General features: G+C 29.0%; 1 long non-coding RNA gene across 1 annotated transcript; it reads right to left on the bottom strand.

The window, feature by feature from the left end:
- Positions 1 to 219: 219 nt before the first annotated feature.
- Positions 220 to 9,887, bottom strand: LOC109789541 (uncharacterized). Its single transcript, XR_014432464.1, has 5 exons — positions 9,587 to 9,887; positions 9,072 to 9,117; positions 7,915 to 8,061; positions 2,730 to 2,782; positions 220 to 845 (listed from the first exon to the last, which is right to left on the bottom strand). It is a non-coding gene; the product is annotated as an uncharacterized LOC109789541 (long non-coding RNA).
- Positions 9,888 to 10,180: the final 293 nt, after the last annotated feature.

Here is a 10,180-nt window from a genome sequence, read left to right on the forward strand (position 1 = left end):
AAGAAAAAAAATTAAATAAGGTCTCTATAAGCTAAAAATTAGCTTTTAAAGAAGTTAATATGAGAAAACTTTTACAAATTAACTTATGTATAATTTATATATAATTGTTGGAGAAACTTATTTCATTTTTTTTTCTTTAGAAATATTTATGAAATTTTTTATCTGAAGAGACTCTAAGAAAAAGAGACAGGAACATAAAGCAAATAATGAGAAACTAAATCGGATCCAATCCAAATATATTCACTGACACTTGAGATGTAAACCAATTTCATTTACATAGTAATTTATTTTTCAGATAAATCAAACAGGCTCTTCCAAGTTTAAAACCTAATACAGAACAGGAAGACCATGTAACAGAGCTAGAGCTACTGCTTTTAGCTTCTATAAACAACCATAGCTTCACTTCATGCCAATAAACAAACATTTGATTATTGCACTATTCTAATCATAAACATTTGATCTCTTTGTAAGGAAGTCTCCATGCAGGAAAACCAAGATGGCTCCTTAGAGTAATTTTAATGGGGTTTGCTTGACCTATCAAGCAACTCCAACCTCAATTTCTTATCATTAGAAAGGTGTGACGTGGCAGCAGGAATTTCTTGCCAAAAAGAGACGGTGGCTTAGTGAAGCAACCGTTCCTTATTTTTGTGAACGGAAGGAGGTGCAGTGGTAAGGCAGTAGTTGAACGGAGACACGGGATTGGACGGCGAAGGCGCGCACCGCAGGACCTGATCGGAGCCGACAACGCCATCGTCAACGGTAGTGGACGTTTTGCCACGAGACCTAGCTTGCTGCGATGCGGACTGTTTCCTTAGCTTTGCGAGCCTCGGCCTGAACCTGGCACGCTGTGGAGGCGGTAGAAGGAGTTTGACGAAAGAGTTGAAGAAAATGAAATGTGAACAAAAAGAAAAAAAACTCTCAAAAGAAAAAAAAAAGACGTTAAATTAAATAAATAAAAAATAAAAATAAAAAATAAATAAAAATTAATTTTGTATAATGTTTATATATTTATTATTATTTTATTTTATTTTTAATATTTACTTATTATATTTTTTTTTTCATAATTTATTTTTTTATTGTAATGTAATTATCTTTTTTAATAAAATTTAAATTTAATTTATAAATAATTTTAAAAAAAAATTTAAAAGTTAAAATTTTTAAAATTTTTTATTATTAAAATAAATTTTTGTTTTAGTTGCTTGATATTAACATAACACACTAAAAATTATTTTTTTCATTTCTCAATATATAAAACAACTCAAGTTACATTCATCACATCACGTGTCCATAAATCAGTAAAAGGTCAGGTTCTGGACCTTTGTTACCCGAAAATAATAAGTGCTTTATAGTACAACACAATCAATATGACTGATTGTGTTGAGATACAATGCGCTGACACCCGAGATTTCCGATCTGTACAAGCCTTGGAAAACCCGCAATGAGTGGACTTTAAAATTTTGGACTGAATGGAAAAATATATGCTCAAATGCATAGATTAACCATTCATGTTAAATCTAATCGTGGTCAACAATATATACTGTAAACATGAAGCAATAATAACATGCATTTAGATTGGAATCTTGATACACTAGCATGAACCCTGTTAGCAGAATCGGGTTATTATTTTGAAAAATGTCATAAGCATAATTTATTTAATTCATTTAAATATTCTATTATATTCCTTGACATATTAATTTATGATTTATCTATTATTACATCCATCTGATTAGGTTCAAGAAGAAAAAAATACTAAATAAGTAAAAATTTAAAAAGTAGCATATATAAAAATGAAAACTAAATAAATAAATTAATTTAAAAAATGACATATAATAATGAAAACTAGATAAGTAATTTATAATATATATAAAAAAGAATTAGATAAGTAATTTTAAAACAAATCCTAATTACCTAAAGTGAAACACTTATATAATGTAAATGAAATAAATTTGGGAAAACTTTTTAGTTAATCAAAGAGAACAAGAACTTACTTTAGTTTAAATTTGTATACAAATAAATTAATTAAAAATTGACATACATGAATTAAATAAATACATTGATATTTTACCTATAAAAAGAATAAAATGTATTTACGCTCATCTGTTTTAAATCACCCAAAATGATATTTATGAAAGAATGAAAAGAAGTGATCTAAACTATAGATGCTTTGTACATGAGAACCTTGTCAATTCTCATCAAATTCACTAGACTAATAGCTGTTTACCTGCAAAGTTTCAAAAACAAGACCAAAGACTGAACCAACAAGAGCTAGAGGTCGTGTTTTAATGGTTCAATCAATATTTAATTAGGCAACATAATAAATTATTATCATACCAGAAACTAGTCAAAGTTGTTGTTCTTCTGAAGAATGAATTTCACCCTTTTGGGCTAAGAATTACTGTGACATCTTTTAATGTCTGTCAATATGCTATTTTTTCTCACTTTTTCTTTTAATATCTTAGTTTTGGATTAGTTATTGTGTTTCTTGATACTGTTTTCATACAAGAACTCCTCTTTTATTAATGAGTAGATGATAAAAAATAGTTGCCACCACTTAATTATTTAATGCAGTTCCAAAGTGATGGTGAAAGGTGCTCACATTTAAGTCGTTGTACACAGGTTCTTCGTGTACAAAGTTATGTGGACACAATTGACAACCTGAGTGGACACAATTGACAACCTGAAGGCAAGAAATTATGCTGTATTTAGCAATTCCTCTAACAATGCAGTACCTGTGATTTGGGAGGCCTTTGATTTTGCCTTATGTGTTCCATCAATGATGAACCTAAATAATAATAAAAACACCCGAAATTAAAACAAATGATTTAGAGCTTCTTCTTTGAAACTACATAAGCACAAAAATTAAAAAGATAAGTGTGTTCTAGAGAAACAAAATTGTGATGAATTTAATGAAACTATGAAAGGGATGGAGATAACACGTGGAGATTGTTGCCATCCCATCGTCGCGGAAAACAAAATACTGTTTTGAACAACCTGTCGGTGTGTTTGCTTCCTCTTTTACTTGCCTTTTCTACGACATCTCTTCTTTGTAACTTTGTAAGCACCAAGTAATTTATGTACTCAGGATTTTAAGATTGACCATCTTTCAAAATTTATAATGATATTAATAACTTTGCTATGTATTGTTTTACATTGTTAAAATTATATAAAACTTATAAGCAAAAATTCTGAAACTCAATTTAAATGTATATATAAAAAAAATCATGGTTAAGAAAATCAAGTATACATATAAACATAAAACATACAAGAGTGATTAAAGTAATTGAGACAAAAATATTTTTGTTAGTTGCGGGTGATGAAATACAAACGTAGAGAACACAATAAAAGATAATAACAGGAACGGTTCATGAGAAACTGAGCAACAGCAGACAAAGAAGAAAATTTTGTAGAAACTGAGCGTGATGACAAACAAGTCCTTGCTGAAAATCCCAATGATCAACCACTGGAAATCACTTTGGGTGGAGATAAGGCAACAGTTCATGAGAAATAGCTTCTTGTTCTCCAATTTGGCATTGGTTTTTAATTTTGTGCCATGCTACATGCTATATTGAATCATAGTAAATTAAGATTTGGAAGTCTAACACAGTGATGGGGTTCTTTTTTGAACTCAATGGCCCCGTATAAAAAAAATAGTGAGTTTGCTTAATATATCTATTATACTTGTTACCAAGTTTGGGTTAGAAATAGCTGTACATTTTTAGCATATGTACAGCTATTTCTAAGTTGACTGTAATATAGTTGACTGTGATTATAAGTTGACTATGATGATCATATATTAAATAGTCAAGATGATGATTGTTTTGATTATATGGATATGCCAAATTTGAACCTTGGTCCAAATTTGTGCGTGAGTCAAATTTTCTCACTCAAAGTTACAAGAAACTTTGAAAGTAGACTTTGTTGTTTATAAATGGCAGACGCAGGTATGAGGAACCTGAAACACTGAACAAACATGTTAGAAAAATTCTCCCGAGGCGTGTGATAGCACTGACCTTAAAGACTTATCCGCGAGATACACGCAAGCCCCCAGGATACAATGAGGTCGTCTCAAATATTTGAGGAACAAAACTGGCAATCGCAAAAGCTGAGAACTCAGAGAGAAGGAGAGAAAGAAATATTTTGGGATGAAAAATAGTGTGAAGGAGGCCTCTATTTATAGAGTCTCAAAAATCCTAAAAATCACGTGAGGCATCCGATAATTAAAGAAATTAAATTTGAATAATTAAGGAAAATAAATTTGAATAATTAAAGAAAATTAATTCGGTAATTAAAGAAAATTAATCTGAATTTGTAACGGTAAGATTTTAATGACAGAATCAAATTTGAATTTAAAATGTGAAAAACTGTCATTTTCGAATAAAGTTTTCTTAATTAATTATAATAAAAGATAATTTAATGTAATCAAAATAACAAATATTTCCATATATCATTTTCGCACGTGAAGAGGAAGGGGGGGGGGCAAACCGACAAGTTTGAACTACAACAGACTCACAAAGCTGATTTTTATGTGCGCGGGCTCACCACTCATTGTTTGTCTCTTTAAAAGTGTAAGGAGCATTTTGATATATAAAATCTTTATACTTGAGTGGTTCAAGCAATGTAAGACTCTTTTCTTTTGGAATATCATATATGCAATAAACTTTATTCTATATAACCATGACCATTTCAGAAAAAGACTTGTGAAAATTGACCTTATATTTAATCACAAAGATAGTTAACCAATTTCCCAATCTCTTAGACCTGAATAGAATGCACTTAGATATTTTCACAAAGATAGTCATCCATGCAAATGACCACCACATTTGATGCGAATGAGAAGGCTACCATGAAAGCATTGACAGAAGCAAGTGAAGTGATTTATGCTTTTGTGAGATATTTTGTTTTACTTATTTCACGGTGGGCCCCATCCTGTGCCATAACAGAGTAGCAACTGCAAACGTGGGTCGGTACACGTGACTAGGCCTACTTTTTAAGAGGACCTCTAATAGAAGTAGCTTATATTGTTGTTGTTGGTGAGTACACAACGTTGCTTACTAAAATTTTTCTTGCTAAAACCTTATTTTAGTCCTTTATAATTTTTTTTTTGTTTCAATTTAGTTTTTCATTAATTTTTGATCTCAAATTGGTCCCAAATTAATTAATTAGTTTCAATTTAGTCACAAATTAATTAATTAGTTTCAATGTGGGACTTCCGTCCAAATTATTTAAACGGAGTTAATTTTTGGCCACGTGGATGCCACGTAGATGCATACGTGGCATCCACGTGGATGAGAAAATTCTTTTTAATACACCTGGACCCGAACCGTTTTGGTTGCAAAATTAAAACACCACCAGTGAAGCAGAACGGGCCGTTCTGAAATCAGAACGGGCCGTTCTGGTTTCAGAACGGCCCGTTCCAGAACTGTGAATAAAATATTCTTTACTTAATTGTGTTTTTGATATTATAATTATGCAATTTTGATCTCTAAGGTTTTAATTGAGTAATTTCAGTCCTTAAAAGATTATAATTGTGTAATTTTAGTCTCACAATTTTTAATTGAACAATTTTAATCTTTCAAATATCATAATTGTAGAATTTTAGTCTTTCTCATTAAAAATTTAATAATTTTAAAATTTTAATATATATATATATATATATATATAATGTTTTAAAACTATATAATTGCTTGTTTATTTAAATTAACGTATATTTTTTTTTTAATGTATCAAATGATATATATTTACTATTACTAAATAAATAAAATTTATATATTATTAGTATTTTAATATTACTGATAAATTAATATCAATAATATTTTTACCCTTTTTATAAATAAACTAATAATTTGATAAATATAACTTAATATATATTAATATACTTTTACAAAAATATAAATATATAAGATCAGATATATATTTCTAATTAATATACTTATATTTTTGTAAAAGTATATTAATATATAACAAGTTATATTTATCAAATTATTAGTTTATCTATAAATATATTAATAATATTATTGATATAATATCAAAAATTATAATATACGTTAATTTGAATAGATAAATAATTATTTAATTTTAAAACATTATATATATATATATATTAAAATTATTAATTTTTAATGGGAGAAACAAAAATCATACTATTATGATATTTGAGGGACTAAAATTGTTCAATTAAAAATTGAAGGACCAAAATCGCGCAATTGCAATTCTTTAAGGACTAAAATTATGCAATTAAAATCTTGAAAATCACAAAACTGCACAATTGTAATACTTGAGGGATAAAAAATGCAATTAAACCAATATTCTTAATTAATTTTATTAAAAAATATAATAATTAATAAGATAAAAGGAATATCACTTTATAATTTTTTGCAACTTATTTAAGATTAAAGGAATAAAATGATAAAAATTAATAAGATAAACATAATAAAATAAAATATAAAAAAAATATTAATATATTTATTTTATTGGATATAATAACATAATTAAAATATAATTAATAATATATATTTTATAAAATTATTAATATTTTATATATAAAAAAATAAATAAAATCGGAACGGCCTGTTCTGAAACTGGAACCGGCCGTTCTGGTGCATTTTGGGTGTGTTAATTTTGCACTTGGAACGGGCCGTTCCGGATGCAAAATTAACACACTAAAAGTGCACCCAGAACGGCCCGTTCCGGTTTCAGAACGGGCCGTTCTGGGTCCAGGTGTTTTCAAAAAAATTCTCATCCACGTGAATGCCACGTATGTATCTACGTGGCGTCCACGTGGCCAAAAGTTAACACCATTAAAGCAATTTGGACGGAAAGTCCCACATTGAAACTAATTAATTAATTTAGGACTAAATTGAAACCAATTAATTAGTTTGGGACCAAATTGAGACAAAAAATTAATGAGGGACTAAATTGAAACAAAAAAAAATTATAAGGGATCAAAATAAAGTTTTAGCCAATTTTTTTTAATGAGTTGATGTGACATGAAAGTTTATAAAAAAAAAAAAAAAAAGGAATGTTCCGTTGCTTCAACAAGCAGCGTTTCTTATTTTACAAAATTGCTTCGTGGAAGCAATCCATTGGACAAATTTTTCTATCTCCTGCTGCATTGCATTCACTCTTGGAAATGAGAGAAACAATGTGCTGCCCCAAAGCGGTGGCACTGTGAGTGGGAGTGAGAGAAATGCAACTTTTATATTTATTATGAAAATATAAAATATATTATTTAATTAAAATGTAAAAAAAAGTTAAATATATTTATTTTGTGATGTGACTTGGTCACAAAAGATGTTGCATCTTTTTATAACGTTAAAATGTAAGAAAAAGTTAAATAATTATAATTTCTTAATTTTTATATTTAATTTTGTTTTAATTTTTTATAATTCTTTTAATTATGTAATTTTTTTATTATCATATTTTTTTATTATGTATTTTGTTTTGTTTATTATTCATATTTATATATTATTTATAATAAATAATTTTTTAAAAATTTATCAAAAAGTATAGTGTGAATTATTAAAAAGTGTAGTATGAGTTTAAAAAAGTGGAGGTGCTTATAAATAATTCTCATTAGAACAAAAATTGTAAAAATATAATATGAATTGCTTATGAGTGACGTGACACTGTGAGATCCATTTAAAGTGAACAAGAGTTACTTATAAGCAACTCCCATTATAGATGCTTTAAGTAAGTGCTCTTACTCATCACACTAAAACTAGACAATTTTAGTCCGTTTAGAAACTTAACTCATCATCAACAATATGAAAAAGTTTAGAAAATGGGCAGCTAGTAGTTGGCATAGAATCAACTATTAGGGTCAAAAGGTGTATTTAAATGCAAATAATAACAATTCAATAGAAAGATCAATAAAATAGGGAAAAGTGTAAATGTAGAAGTGAAATATCAAATCACCTGCAACTGTTCACGGATAGTAGGAATATATCTGTACAAGTTATTCAACATTGGCTTGCTTGATCCAGCTTATATGGAATGGAAAAGGGAATCCACAGTCTTCAAAAGGTCAACGATCTCTTTTGATGATGTTAATGTGTCTAACACCTGTAAATGCAGGTTAAAAAATAAGGAGTCGTCATCTATCTAAGCCTTAAGAGTTTGTTATAGATAATGCGATCCCTCTGAAAGTTACAATCACTGGAACATTGTTTATACATGATAGGAATGAAAAATGAGTCACTATAAAGAATTGATTATTCTTTTCAACCAATATGCATACATATAGGTCTAACATGAATAGAAATGCAATCTTTGTCCCAGCATGCAGGCAAATAATGTGTCCTGGGATAACTTGTGGTATCAATGAGAATAAAAATCTAAAGCTGGAGGAAAAAGAAGTAATTTAAAATATGAGAAGTACAATTCTACAAGGATCAGATTTAAATTCCTAATAATTAAGGGGTTAGTTAGTTAGATTAATCCCAAAATCATCATGTTATTAGCTGAAAGATCAACCAGGCTATTTTAATTTTACTTTCATTTCCATACAAGTTAACCACTCAAGCTTATGCTATGTTGTTTAATTTACGGAACCTTGTGCTGCTTCATGGAAGTTAACTCATCATGTCTTTTACTGCCTTTGATCTTGCTGCTTGCTATAAAATCATCATGTGTATAGTTCCTTAGAGATGCCTTTAACTACCTCATATGTACATAGTTGTCTTGTTGAACTCAACTCTACTTTTACTAAATATTGGGTACAATGATATTGTTCCTGGACCAAGTGGGCTATTTAATTGTACAAAGTTCTATGTAACTCTATTGTTGATCAATTTGAGGATAAAATTTTTCTTGAATACAATTCAATTCATAGTGACCTAGTTCCACTGTAAGAGATGCTTTAAGCAGAGAAAATCAGGGAAAACATACTAAACATGGCAATATTTACAAAAGAATCCCTAATATATATATATATATATATATATATATATATATATATATATATATAGGAACAACATGTAAGAACAACCAATGACAACTCTTACTTATACGAGAAGGAATACAGAAGTCTGCTATATGGCATACAAAAAAGAACTGAACTGAAAATAGCTTACGTTGTAGAAAACTGACAAGAGCAATTACTTGTATCTACATTGTGACCTGGACAGATAAGCATACCAAATCCAACATTAAACCAAGCAAAAAACCCAGTCTTAATCTCAAGAAAGATAACTTTGGGCCACCAACAAGCCCCACTCATATATTTGCTACTTTGAATCTTTATATTTTAATAATAATTACAATAATTAGTGAAAGACTAACAATCATTATGTTTGTCCGGTCAAGCACACACACCAATTAAAATCTCAAACATTATTCATACAAGCACACACACACGAAACAATCAATCATAGAAAGTGACACCACCAGCACCATCCAAAATTTGAACAAATGAACATGGTATTCCTAATCCAAACTTCAAACTTAGATTCATATTTCACAAATCCACGCACATGAATCCCATTTGGTGCATTCGAAGATCCAAATGACAATGATTTCTTCAAGGCCAACACAACATTCAAACAAACCTAGAACAGAAAAACTAGTAGAAAAACCTAAATGCACTAACCTTGACGTGCCCTAGCGGATTTCATCGTGTTTCTCTTGCGTGCGAGTCATATGAAAAATGAAATTCAATCAGTGCAGGTTTTGTGAGAAATGATTTTGGTGGCTGGACTTCGTGCGGCTTTTATTCGTGAGTTAGAAATTGTTTTTTTATTTCTTTTAAATTGATTTTATAAGTTTTTATTTTATTTTTTTTAATTTTATAAAAGAACTAAAAAACACATATAATTAACGAAATAAAAAATTATTGAACGTTTTGGCGGTTTTAAACCGCAAGAAAGTGCAATACTTGTAGCGATTACCATTCTTGCTGTTTAAAACCGCCAGAAAGTGTAAATAATTTGTAGCGATTACCATCCTGGCCACAAATGTAACATTTTTTGGCAGTTTATGGAAACCGCAAAAAAAAAAGCCAGTAATTACTTACTTTTTTTTGTAGTGTCTTTAAGTTTATCTCTTTTCTTCATTTGTGTACTTCATTTAGTAGTGGTTAGCATTACACAAAAGTGCTCAACCCCACCTCTTTGACAAAATTTTAAATTGATATAATAGATAGTAATCAACATTAGATGATACCAGTATTTTAAAATTTGACTAA

Source organism: Cajanus cajan, chromosome 3 (genome assembly GCF_000230855.2).
Source record: "Cajanus cajan strain Asha chromosome 3, NIPB_CcT2T_4, whole genome shotgun sequence".
NCBI lineage: Eukaryota > Viridiplantae > Streptophyta > Magnoliopsida > Fabales > Fabaceae > Cajanus > Cajanus cajan.